This window comes from Microtus pennsylvanicus, chromosome 10 (assembly GCF_037038515.1).
Source record: "Microtus pennsylvanicus isolate mMicPen1 chromosome 10, mMicPen1.hap1, whole genome shotgun sequence".
Classification (NCBI taxonomy): domain Eukaryota; kingdom Metazoa; phylum Chordata; class Mammalia; order Rodentia; family Cricetidae; genus Microtus; species Microtus pennsylvanicus.
Genome location: NC_134588.1, coordinates 73378534 through 73393127, shown reverse-complemented (window position 1 = coordinate 73393127; position 14594 = coordinate 73378534).

Here is a 14594-nt window from a genome sequence, read left to right as displayed (position 1 = left end):
TGAGTGCTGGGATTTTGCCTGAGGCTGTTTATTCACTATCCCAAATCAGAACTTGGATTGGAATTCCAGGTCTAGGAATCGATACCCAAACCTAGCTACCTGGGTTCGGGAAGTAACACTCCCAGCTCCCATCTGCCTGAGCTTAGCTTCCATGTAAAGATGGAAAATACACAGAGAATCTGGATACTATATCTTATTGTGTTGTCATTGAATTGTTTGTCTGCTGAAGAAGGAGCAATAGCTGCTAAAAGACATTTGATTATCAATGCTGCTGCATTAATCCACCCAATAAATTTTGGAAATGCCTAGACTTCAAAAGTTATATTACTTTGGAAAAGAAATTTTGCTTTTGTTTCCGCAGGAAATGAGAGTCTGTAAATTTATTCTTGGTTAAGAAAAATAAGATTTGATCAGCTGTGGATTCATTCTTGGTTAAGAAAACTAAGGTTTGATCAAGGAAGGCCCCCTGAAAAATCTCTAATGGGAACAGATGACCCAGACGATCCAACATTTCAGAGTATGTTTTTTGCAGTTTCCTCTAAGTTCTACATCCAGAACAGCTTCAAGATTGCTGACTAAAATTATATAGCCTCACAGAATAAATGACTTAAGCATAATCCTAAATTTTCTTTGGGTCCCTATATGATTATCAGCACCCCCAATCAGTGGGAAGTAGCCTAGAAAACTATGCCCACACCCCCCCCCCCAAATGGATTGGATTTGCTTAATATGCTGGTTACAAGTTGTTATGGATAATGTTCAAGAAAAAAACTAAACAAAGGAATACAACTCAAGATTCTTGTTTTGGAAAAAAAAATCAGGCAGTGATGGTGCATGTCTTTAATCCTAGCTAGCACTCAGGAGGCAGAAGCAGATGGAGCTAAGTGATTTCAAGGTCAGCTTGGTCTACAGAGCAAGTTCCAGGATAAGCTCCATAGCTACTGAGAAACCCTGTCTCAAAAAATTAAATAAAGAAAGAGAGAAAGAAAGATAAATAAAAGAGAAAAAGGAAAGGAAAAAATTAAAGGGAATATAAATATGATAAGATAGAAAGGTAGATTATTGAATCTACTCTGAAAAGAAAAAGGGAGGATATAGATATAATATGATAAAAGGTAGATTATTGAATTTATTTTAAAAAGCAACTATTAGTTTTAAATGTTTTACATTAATTTTACTTTTATGTATTATATTCAAATTTTGTGTATTGATATAAATTTTAGATTAATTTTGTTACAATATATTATCTATACATTTCTAATCTTGTTCAAGGTATTGTACCTATACAATTCATTTAACAATGTAATGCAAATTTCTAGTCCTTGAAATTTATTATTATTAACTTTTTATGATAATAAAGAAATATGGGATAGTAGTTAATCACCTAGTATAATCAACCTTGTGGTCACATTAGTTACCCACCCTCCTTCCTCTCCCTTACAAAACCTTTAGATTACATTCCTAATGCTAACCACAAGGTCTATTCCATTCTTTAACCACCTCCTTACGCTTGAGAAATACTTTTTGATAAATCTACCAAAACACCAAGGTCCAGCAATCAAATGTATTATTTGGCTACATTAGCTAGCCTGTCCAATAAGGACTAACCAACTCACCCTAGCACAGACATTTCCTTTTCTTCTTATAAACCAGTCTTGCAGAAACATCTACTTGCTGTCTTTGTCTGACCCAGTGGCTGCAATCCCATCCCCATCCCTACCCAACCCCCCACCCCTATGCACTTGCCCCTTCAGGGTAATAGATTTCCCTTGTAATGAGAATTTAGTGTCTGGATACATTCTGTGCTGACTTCTGGACCCCCTTTATACTGCCCCTAAGTGGTGACAGTGAAAATGAGCGTTTAAGCTACAACAGACTTTGTGTGTGTGTGTTTATTTTACAAAAATTTTCTACCAGAGCTATATCTCAGTAATAGAACATTTATATAAACATATGCAGGCCGGGCGGTGGTGGCACACGCCTTTAATCCCAGCACTCGGGAGGCAGAGGCAGGCGGATCTCTGTGAGTTTGAGACCAGCCTGGTCTACAAGAGCTAGTTCCAAGACAGGCTCCAAAGCCACAGAGAAACCCTGTCTTGAAAAACAAAAACAAAAAAACATATGCAGGCCCGTGTATGTATCTTATCCTCAGTAAGTACACATGCACATAGAGGGAGAAGAATGAGAGAAAGAGAGAGGGGGGACTAGAAAGGGGGAAGAAGACAGAGGAGAAAGGGGAGGGGAGAGAGGAGGAAAATGGAGAGGGAGAGGAAGGCAAATGGTTCTGGATATCATTCTTAGGATAGTATTCCACCTTTGGTTTGTTTTGTTTTTGTTGCTGTTGTGGATCCAGTTAAAGGTCACCAGGAAGTGTGACATTTAACGTTTCCATTTGGATGCTTTGCTCTCTTCTTTTTCTTTGACATTCTATAATTTGATTACATTGTAAGTGTGCACATTTGTTCTTGTCTTTTGTTTGTTTCAGATAATTTCATTATGTTGCCCAAGGTGGCCTCTTGTCTCAACCTCCCATCTACTGCCCCTACTAGACACCATCACACCTAGGTAATATTCATGCTTTTGGTTTGCATTTTTACTATTTAACATTGCATTTATATTATTTAACACTGAACTTCCATACTCTGAGTCCTCATGACGTTTATTATTTTTGTGATATACTCTGTATTCATATCTTTACTTACTTCTTCCTCCCTTATTTAATCAGGTATTCAACAATCTTCTTGTCAAGCAACTTTTCTATTCTCCATCCCTGGGCTGCATGAAGCATTCTTTTAATGAGCTCGCTCCTATCTTCCTTGACTTCTCCACAAGGCTAGAAAGCTCTACTAAGGATGCCTTCAATCTGTGTGTTTCTTTCTTTAACCATCCTGAGTATTGAGAATACTAGCTTCTTGTCAGCATATCATGACAAATTTTCAAAGCAATTTTTCTGGATATAATATTCCTTTTTAAGATAGTCTACTTTATTTCCAAGGAGCAGAAAGTATCACTTTTTTAGTTGATATTTGGTATCTTTTAGTTTGATTTAAATTCTGACTTTCTTTAGGTCCCCAAATTCTAATTTCTAACTGAAAAATCTCTATAAATACTCATATATTGGCTTGGTATAGAAAGTGATTGTTTCTAAAATCTTATTTTTCCAGAATTTTTAAAAAAGACAATAAAACTTTGGCTATATCATTAATTGACTAATAATCTCTCAGTGTGGTAAATTTTTGCTTATAAATAAGAACAAGATAGTGATCTCCTATATTATAACATTTTCAGATATTCACTGTAAACTTTAAAGGTGAAGTTTTCAAAATGTTAAATAGTTTCCACATAAGGTTGTGGGATGACTTTAATGATAAACAGAGGAAGCTGGCATGCTGAACCCTGTCTGCAATCACCAGCTAGTTCTTAGTGTTTTGTTTGAGAGCTTTCCATTACTATGTCAAAATGCTTAGGGTAATCAAGTTACAAGGTGGAAAGATTTATTTAGGTTCATGTTATTAGACATTTTCACCAAGAGTCAGTTGTTCCCATCTTTTTAAGGGAAGAGGCCATATAGTAGTGACAACTGTTTACTATAGGGTAAATGGGAAGCAAGATAGATAGATAGATAGATAGATAGATAGATAGATAGATAGATAGATAGATAGATGGGAAAGAAGAGGCAAGTTACCCAGGTCTCCTTTAATGGTATATTCCCAATGACCTAGCCTTCATAGACTATGTTTTAATGCCTGAAAGTTCCATCATCTCTCCTAACTGCCTAAAGAGAACTGTCTTCAAAACACTTCCTTGGGGACAATTAAGATGAAAATAATTATAGTCACCGAAGCCTGGCTGTTCTCAACTGTTTGTTTGTGGAATGAAATCTACTCTATGACTTGCTTATAAGCCCATAAGCCTCACAGATGAACTAGTATGCTGATGAATGCTACGGTACTACTTCTCCTGGTGAACATTAACAGAAATGATTTCAAGTCAGTACCTACAGAAATTATTTCAAGTCAGTACCTACATAGAAAACAGTTAATGTAGCAAGTCAAGTTCTTCAGCAAAGCTTTTGTGTGTATCTACTGCGTATTATTCAAAGTGTGTCTCCAAAGAAAAATCAGTCCTAGATTATCAGTACTTACTCAGAAAGAACCAACATCTGTACCTATGACCAGTAATTTTAAATTTTCCAAAAAGAGTGTAGGGAACATCATTCTTTCATTTATGTCAGGATTTAGTAACCATAATTACCAAGATTGTCAAAAATAAGTCACAGTATTGGTACATAAAAGGAAGTAAAATAAATTGAACTAGAGCATTGGCATTTTTATCACTTTATTATTCTTCCTTTATAGATTTTGAGTAAATGTAAGTGCTCCCTTGCTCCATAGATAATCAGCTCTGCACCTCTGTCTGAAGAACAACACAGCACTGATGAGCAGCTGTGAAAGTACCAAGAGCAGGGTAAATATACAAGACAACACATGATTTTTAAGCTCAATAGTCCATGAACAATAACTGTAATTAAACTCAATAAAGAATTAGAAAAGAGAAGATATTCAGAGTGGAAAAATAGCATAATCACAAGAGTTCAGCAGCCTGTGAGAATTGAAGGCAGTGAAAAGATTGGAGAGTTGCTTTGGTACTCTGCTTTGTATTCAACATAATTGATTTTCTTCTATGTCAAATATCTTTTTCTTCCCTGAGAATATAACATTAAATTCGTGGTCAATATGTCCCCAGAGTTGCCAGATTTGTGAGTACGTAACTTGTTAGTAGGAGAAGTGAAGTGAAGCAGGCCACACCGTGCTTTCCTTCACCCACTTTTTTGATAGCCACTTTAGCAGGCAATTTCCTGCATTTAATGGAAACATGACAACCGAAAGTCTATTTGCAAGCATAGTTTATCATCTTATTGGCTCTCTACTCCTTTATGTTCAATGCATTTGACTCTGACATTTTTTATCTAGATGTTTTCTGGCTAGTCTCATTTTCTTGCCTTCCTGTCATTCTTTATGCCAGTTCACTGATGCAATTATGCAACCTGACTGTTGTGTCCCGGCATAGCATTGAGAGGAGAGAGCAAAGCCAGAAGAAAAAGATGGTAATTGCATGTGACTGATTGCACAAGAGGAAAGGAAACAGAAGTCTAAAATGTCAATCTAAATAGCTACATCTGTATTACTGTTTTGAAAGGAATGGGCTTGACTTCTTCCTCAAACTCCGTTTTTCCCAGGGGAACCCTCATTAGCTCCAGAAGCCACAATAGCCCAACCACAACTAATAGCAGTGAGAGAGAAAGGAGTAAACACAATCAAGGTCTAGCATACTTGCTGAGCCAATGCTGTTCATAAGCAACGGGAAACACAAACTGACTTCTCTCTTTTGTGAGGAAAAAAGAGTAAATTGAATGCATTCACCTTGAATTAGCCACTGATATTCTTTCTGCTCTATCCATGAGGCTAACAGAAATGACTGGAGAGTGATTCAGCCATGACTGAGAACATCCAGTTATCTTGTTCCTTCAAGCAGCTGGCCCTCAACTGTAGCTTTCTACCATGGAAATCTCTACAGATGTTTGTCAGGGTTTCAGCATCATTTTGAGACACAGTATAATGAAAGTTCTCACCGAAACTTTATGGAATCTGTATTACTCTAGTTGAGATATTTTTAATCTTTGCGATTCTTGTTGCAAAACTTAGAGTAACTGTCGCCAGTCAAAATTCTGGAAGATGATGCATGGTTAACACGGTAGAAGATGTAATTGTCTAAGGATGATGTGTGGTTCCCAGGTGCTGTAGAGATTAGAGGTTATATATATCTGATTTTAGAATCTATAATCTTTTCTTTCCTTCCTTCTTTTTTCTTTCTTTCTTGTTTTTTTGTTTGTTTGTTTGTTTGAGACAGGGTTTCTCTGTTTAGCAGTCTTGGAACTCACTCTATAAACCAGGCTTGCCTCAAATCCACAGAGATTCACATGGCTTTGTCTATTGAGTGCTGGGATTATATAGAATCTATAATCTTAGAGTCTTCTGAAATCTTTGCCTTTCTAAAAGCCTCAAATCATAAAGAAGAATATTTGAAGATTTGCTTTAACTAAAATTACTACCTTTGTTGTGGAGTACTGTGGTTTTCTGATTTCTGGTTTCTGTGGCTGTTAACAGGTCCCTGGTTACTATCTCTCACAATAGTCATATACTTTTAGATTTTATTTGCTCATGAGTTTTTCAGATATTGGGCCTGGTTTAAGGTCTCTTTCAGGCTTACCTAGAAATGATTGATTTGAAATATCACTCACTGGTTTTTCTCTGTATTTGATTTTTCTTTAGCTACCAAAATTGGATAATAAGATTTCACTTTTGGACAAATTTTACTGCTGTTAAGGACTTAATTTGTACCTCCTCAAGTTTGTGCATGACTGTGTTAACCTCAAGTGTGACTGTATTTGGAGATGATGCCTTTAAATTAATTGAGACTGTACCCTGAGTTTGATATCTTCATAAAAACAAGAAAATTACCTTTAGGTCTTGTCTGCACACTTACCATAAGAGAGACAGACACAAGATGGTTGCTGTTGGTGACCCAAAACAGCTACTTTTCTAGGGATCTCAGTGTCCTGGCTAGCTTTTTGTTTATTGTTGATGTGATACAACCTAGAGCCACAGGTGAATGTGGAAACTTCAACTCTAGAATCGCCTAGATCATATTGGCCTGAAACACATCTGTATGAGACTGTCTTGATTGATGATTAAAGTTTCCCAGCCTATAGTCAGCAGAACCATCCCTAGGTGAGTAGGTAAGTATAAGAAAGCTAGCAGAGACCAAGTCAGAAAGTGAGGCTGGGAACAGTGTTCCACTATGAACTCTGCTTGAGTTACTGTGTTGACTTCTTTCAGAAGAAGATTGTGACCTACAAGTGTTATTGCCAAATCAGAAGAAAGAAATGAAAAAAAAAAAAGAAAGACAAAAGAAACTAATATGTGAGAACCAGGCTCTGCTAGTAGCCTGACAGAAAGCTCAGTCTTAGCTTTGGTTTACCAAAATGGTAAAATGGGCCAGAGCTAAGCATACAGTCCTCAGAAAAAACACAGCCTTCTGCTCATTTAGGAGGCATCCCCACTGCTACTTCTGTTGGCTCAGCAGAACCCCAAAGTTCTTTGCTGCCTGAACAGACACCCCCAATCTCCTGAAAACTAAAGACAGATTTCCCTACCCTGCTGCTGTAAGTTCTCTAACCACTAGGACCTTACAACAATCAGCCCTCATACTAATTTTTCCTCCACCAAATCAGACCCAAATTAATCCCTTCATGCCCCTATCTCTGCTTAAAAGGAGCTTGTAACCTTCTTTGGGGGTTTACAAGTGACACCCTAATGTTGGAATTATTAAAGTCCTCTTATTATTGCCTATGTGGCTGTTGGTCTTTTGGGGGTGGGTGGGTGGGAGCTTCTAGCAGACCCTGACAGTTGGTGCATTGCCCGGTAAGCCCCCCACTCCAGAAAACCGGCCAGTCATTAAGTAAAGTGAGTGCTCTTTTGATGTGGGAGGTGATGTATACTGTGAATATGTTTTATTGTCATTGGTTAATAAAGAGGCTGCTTTCAGACAATGGCTTAACAGAATAAAGCAAGGCTGAAAGATATATATATATATATATATATATATATATATATATATATATAGAGAGAGAGAGAGAGAGAGAGAGAGAAGGCAGAGTAAATGAGAAGCCATGTAGTTGTGTGCAAGAGACAGATGCCTCCACCAGAGCCCATCAAAACCTTACCGGTGGGCCACAACCTCATGGTGATACACAGGTTAATGGAGATGGGTTAGTTTAACTATTGACCAACAGTGCTGCAATTACAACACATATTTCTGAGTGATTACTTTGGGTCTAAGATGCTGAAAACAAAAGAACAGCCTCTGTCAATATTCTTTGTCTTGTTCTATTCTGTTCTTTGTTCTGTGGTCTGTTTTTATTTCCTCTTCTTTGAGACTCAAGCTAACTGAGTCTGGAGGCTGAGGTTTTCCTGGTAAGCCTGCTAGAGGTACCTCTGTCACATGGGCTAGGAGATGTCCCAGACTCACTTGGGAGGGATAACGGGTCCTTTTGGTTGAACTAGGACAGAGAGTCCCTTTTGGTTAAGTTGGGAACACAGGTCAAGCCTGTTACAAAGTGGAACTCCTCAGGGAGACATGCCATCAGCCCGTTCTGGTTACTGGATTCTTCATCGTGCTCTGTACCGGTACATTTCTGTCAGTATTACTTTTGTGTCTTCCTGTCTGTTTGTAATGTCACCTTGCTACTTCTTGTAGGAGTGGGTCAATCAAACTTAACTTCCTTCCTTGAGTCTTATTTTGGACCATTCCAAGGACCCAAGCTGCTGACTTGGTGCTCATTGTCTGTAGGGGACAGATGCGTGCTTGACAAGGACATGGCAGGACTTTGGGTGTCTGACAGAGAACCTGCAGTTGATCATTGTGGTGGCCAGATTGGGAAAGATACCTTTCTTTTTTTTTGGAGGACACTGACTGCCAGCTCTGTGCCTGTAAGCTGCCTTAGCACATAGCTGCTGTGCTCCCCCCTCCCTTTCTTCCTGAGCCAAAGTCTTCATTGTGGACCAAGGTGATTGCTCTCAGTTACTCCCCTTTAACCCTTTCCTGTTCTGACACTGTCTTGAAAAAATTATGCTTTTGTTTTCACAAGAGAGTAACTTTGTTTATTTTTGAATATTTGTTCATTCAGATCCAGTGGGTTATAAATATTTGTCATCATTTGGAGGAATTGGTTACAAATTATTATTGGTTAGAGTAAGGAAAAATAACTACTGCTAGTCTCAGATGTTTCTTGTTGGTACTGGTTTCTATGTGATAATGCTATTTTAGAGTTATTTCTGTTATGGCATATGTATGTATCTCTCCTTGTTTAAAGTATTATAGGCATACAATATCTGGACTACTAAAGGAAACCACAAGAAAAAAAATTTGATAAAAGTTTTATGTTGTCTGAAAAAAAATGTAGGAGACTAAAAGAGCAGCATCAGATGTCAGCAAACCCTTCCACCTGTAGTAGATGAGAAGAAGGGAATGGTCAAAGGAGTAATGTTGTAAACCCTGGGTCCATGATAAAGGCTGGTAGTTTACTTGTCCAAAATGCTGGATCCAGTGGTTGGCCTCCTTGCCTATGCATAACTGCAACAAAAGCTTTACTAATTTAAGACTCAGACAAACTTTGAGGCAAACTCTTGAGTGACCAAGCTATTGAGGGAGTCTTTAAAAAACATTCTTCTAATAGATGGTTCACTAATGCTTGGCTGACTCAATATCTGGCTTTGCTTTTAAACCCAGCCAGGATACAATACACCCATAGCAATGCCTTTGAACCCTGCCATCCTGCTCCTGGACCTGAATTAGCTCCATGATTGCCTGGACATCCTGTATCATCTCCAAGAGATCAGACCAGACCTCAAGGAAGTCCCTTTGTCAGGTAACATGGTATGCAGTTGGCACTAGCTTCATCAAAGATGGTATCAGGTATACAGGGACAGCAGTTACAACTGAGGAAGCAATCATATGGACAGAGGATCTACCTCCTGGGACATCATCTCAGAGGGCCAAGCTGATAGCTCTAACAAAGGTAATGCAGTTGGGAAAGGGGAAAAGACTTAATATCAATACCGATAGTTAGTATGAGTTTGCAACAATACATGTGGCAGGAAGTGGGGATTGTTGACTGCAGAAAAAAAAGACTATTGTAAGCAATTCAGAGATTTTAGACCTTTTAGAGGTTGTATGACTGCCCCCAAGAGATAATTGTCATACACTGCCCTGGGCACTAGAAAGAGAGAATTCAATCTCAAGAGGAAATAGCCAGGTAGACATGGCAGCAAAGGAAGCTGCTTTCCAGACAGCCTCCATTCTGCTGACCACATCACCAAATATGGTAATATACCCATATTGCCAGACTTTCCAGCTTACACTGACAAAGAGCTCCAAAGAATCCACTCATGCACAAGTGCTTACAAGGAGGAAGGATGACTCAGGAACCATGATGAATAAATTTGACCTATCAGATTTGACCACTCAACTGGGCTGACAGATATACCAAAGTATTCATCTAAGAGAAAGGAAAATACAGGATCTCGTGAGAAGAGCATATCTTAAGGTCTATGACCTTAAGGCTAAAACAGCAAAAGCTGCAGGCCGATGTTCCACATGTCATCTCATCATTGAAAAAAGTGGAGTCACAAGAACTGGTCCCTGGGGAGAGGGACTCGGCTCAGTGCTAATTGGGAGATTATCTTCACAGAGGTAAAGTCAGGCCTATATGGCTGTAAGTATTTGCTAGTTTTTATAGATACCCTTTCTTGATGGACTGATACTTTCCCAACTAAGCATGAGATGGCAACCATGGTGGTCAAGAAGCTACTGGAAGAAATTATCTTGAGGTGTGGCCTCCAGCTTATTAGTAGCTTACTCTTATATTTAAATTAACCCAAAACTCTACCTATGTTTGATCACATGACTAATGGCTTTCTACCTTAATTTTCTACTTCAGAAATAATGCTCCCCTAAAAAGCTTATAGTAAAGTAGCCAGGATTTTCATTTTATATTTTAAACAAGAGAAAGGTGATAAAACCAGCATGAATATTTCTTAGACAAATCTTTACCTTCACCATTGTCTCCCTGAAAATGTCAAAGCTGTAGCAAAATGTTAATTAACTCCTTAATCTCACTTTGGTTTGCAAAGCAGAGCGTTAAAGTAGCTTCATGTCTTTAGGTAATAAGGCAACCAAAAAGATTATAGGCAGAATAGATGCGGAACCTAAGGAGTTTGTCTAATTCTCCTTTGTACTCTAAGCTTTGTTGTTTAAAGGATACAGCTCAGAGTAATACCAAACCCTGATGCTGTGAGCAGGGGCAATATATCTTGTGCAGGCTAATAGAAGGACTTCTGAAATCATAATCTTGCATCGAATCAATTTTAGTCTCCTAATCTGTCAATAATGGAAGAAATGCCAGCATTTTTTTTGTGATTTTGGTAGGACTATATTACAGAGGCTTCTGGAACACATGACTCCAGGCTAAATGGATATCATTCAGAATATGCATGTTTCCTGTGACCTATAGTATTCATAGTCACCTTGGAAGCACAGATGTTGGAGCAGATGATCAAATCTAACCATGTGTGACATGTTCATAGATATAGAAGCAAGGTGTACCTGTATATTAATGGGATTTTAGAGAAAAATATCAAAACATGGTTTCTTGCCTAAAACTATGATAAAAACACAAGTTTTATCTTAAAATACAAGATAAAACTTATATTTGCTAGGACATATCTATGTACTACTATTGATGGTGCCCAGTGCATTGTGAAAACAAACATTCATTCAACAGTTCAAGACTTCACAAAGACCAAGACAAAGTAGGCAGCAAATGGCTTGCCATAGAAACTGCACAGGAATTCTGTTATCATAGTACAGGTTCCATATCTCATCATTCAAAACATGATCATCTCTAAGGCAAATTCATTGGATCAGAAGCTAATAGTTTCATATGAGAGATGATACCTCTGAGAATGGTGTTAGTTTCTCTACCGGGAATATATACGTAATTATCTAATGTTGGTTGGTTGGTCGTAGGTAGATTTATACAAAGCCATAGTGTTTTACTCAGTATGAGAAAGGACATTAAAGATGATTGATTTAGCTTTTAAGAAGTCAGGATTTAGTAGATTGATTAATTTAGTAATTAATATGTAATTAATTAATTAGTAATTAATATGAAATAATAAATTCTGTTTGTTTAATCCCAATAATATGGCTTGATAAATGTGTCCAATAGACTCATGTTTAGAACAACTGATTCTCAGTTAATATTGTTTTAAAAGGTACTAGAAATTTGGGGAGGTGCAGTAGGGTGAATGGAATTAGTTTCTGCATGGGTATTTGAGTCTTGCACCTGGTCTGGTCTTTGGTACCTGCTGCACCTGGTATGAGAGCTGTTGTGCCTCTGAGAACACTCCCAAATCCATGACATGAAATGCTTCCCCACACCCTCCCTCCTATGAACCAAATCAAGTGGCTTCCTCTCTTAAGTTGTTTCTCGTAGGTATTTTGTAAAACAAAAGAAAAAGAAATGCATTCTTCACATGATTCATTCTATTATATCCAGAATCTTAACAGCTTAATTAGAACCTTCCTTTTCTCATTATTTTGCTGCATAATCCAAGGACCTCGGAAGTAAAACTGGTCCCTTTTTTATTTTATTGCCTTAAACATTCCTTTTAGAATTACAATATCTAGAAAGATAGAAAATAAAATTATAACTGGCAAATAAGAATTTGCATTTACTTCCCACAATCCCTCCTCAAGACCCTTCCTTCTGCCTACTGTCTCTTTATACTGTCCTGGTTACTGTTACAACTTCATTTTGTAGACTCATATCTGATTATTTGGAGTTAGGCATGGTAAATGAGAGAAGGGTGAGGTGTTTGTCTTTCTGGATCTGGATTAACTCACTCAATATAATCTTTTCTAGGTTCATTAATTTACTTGCAAATTTTATGAATTTATTTTTCATTACAGCTGAACAGTATTTTACTGGGTATATGTGCCATATTTTTCTTATTTATTCACCTGTTGAAACACATTTCGATTATTTCCATTTTCTGACCACTATGAATAGGATGTCAATGAGAAATGTTGAACAAGCATTAGTGCTGTAATTCTATTTTAATTTAGAATATCTAAGAATACATACAAATTTAAAGAAAAGAAATCTTATGCAGAAGAATAACTTTTTGATGAATGTCTATTCCAAGACAGCCTAGAATCCTTCTTTTCTCTCTTTTATGTGGATGTTGTCCATCAGGTAAAAAGTTAAGTGCAAGGTGTACCTTCTTCTAGAATGAAAACATCCTCCATGAGTGAACATATAGTAGATGATAGTGAATGTTGTTCTTAATTTCTGGCTGGCTTTTTTGTCTGCGGGTTAGAGGGTAAAGACATTACGCGAGGAAGAAGACACAGACAGGCAGCGGTCCCACGTGGGTGCACCTTTAATGGGGGAGGGGTAACAACAGGCAGGTAAAAGGTGTGCAAACACAACAGGGGAGGCAGGGAAGAAGAGAAAGAGAAAGGGCTCCTGGCGGCCCTTGCTTTTTACGGGGAATGCAAAGGCTTCTGGGAATATGTCCATAGTCCAGGAGAATGCTGGGAGCTGTAGTTCCGCAAAGGAACAACAGTGAAAACAAAGAATGAGTTATTCCACATAAAAGCACAGAATCATTGAAAGTTTCTGCCTGTGTCCCTTAGGTGTTTTATCATCATCATCCTCAGAACTCATATAGCACAATCTAATGAGAGTCCAGTGTTCTGTCTAGACTCCAAAAGGTACAGCTCACAGATCATCTTTATTAAGGAAATTAAGTCATACTTTCTAGTACAGTCTGAGGTGAATTTGGAAACTGAGCATAATTATTGTTGTAGTCAGTATTTTTCCATTGTTCTTTCTTTTTCCTATGAAACTTAGAACTCTGAAGACTGTATTGCCATTTTATATTGATTCCCTATCTTTACTTGAACATATTGGTTTCAGTTTAAGAAACAGAATGCATGACGTATTTCAGACGCACAGTTGCATTGAAATCTTATTTTGAAACATGCTCAGCTGTATGACTTCACCAAGCATATTTTAATCCCTTTTATGATTATAGTTTTCACCTGAAGTAAGATTGTCAATAATAGTTCCAATTTATTTTATTAGTTATTAGTGAGTTTGCTAGTAGAGATATTTATCAGGTCATCTTATTAAAAGAGAGCATCATACAATAGTTGTATGGATTCAACTTGTTTTTCAAATGGAATGATGTGTCTTCTTTCCCCCCTCACCTCTGGTATCAGCATCACTCCTCTCTTGCTGCATCATCTTCCCTGTGAACACTCTACACCATCTTTATATCCTTCTTGGCAAATTTGTAGTAAATTAGCATTATTGGTTGAATTGATGTTTATTTTACCTTCGGAAAGCTTTGGACATGAATTCCTAGAATTGCGAAATTTGTGAAAATTATTTCAAAAATATGTGTTACCTGGGATTCTCTCATCTATGAAGAGAGGCCTTAGAATATTTATTTTGCCCCACTGAAAAATTCTAAATGTTAGTATTCTGTTCAAAGTTTTTTCACAGCCCCTATTTCCTCAAGCCAATTTATTCCCATAAATCGAAGGAAGGAGATATAGGTAAGATCGGTGCACAATAAATTTCAAACAAAGAAGGGAAGATACTCCCAATAAAACAAATATTATTCACGTAGAACATGATTGCTGTTCAATAAACATCACTGAAGTAAAAAATAATCAAGGACTCAGCATATATTTCAAGCTGGTTGATATGTATACTGCATGCTTTCCCCACTGTGCAGAAAGTAAAAATCTCTTTTTCCATTTTCAGAGTCTTGTTTTGTTTACATTCAACCCAAACAAAACTGGAAAATAGGCAAACCCTTTGTATTCCCCACTGAGTCAACAAGATGAAATAGAAAGCATAATATGTCTAGAACAGCCTTGTTCATGAAGTGGAGGAA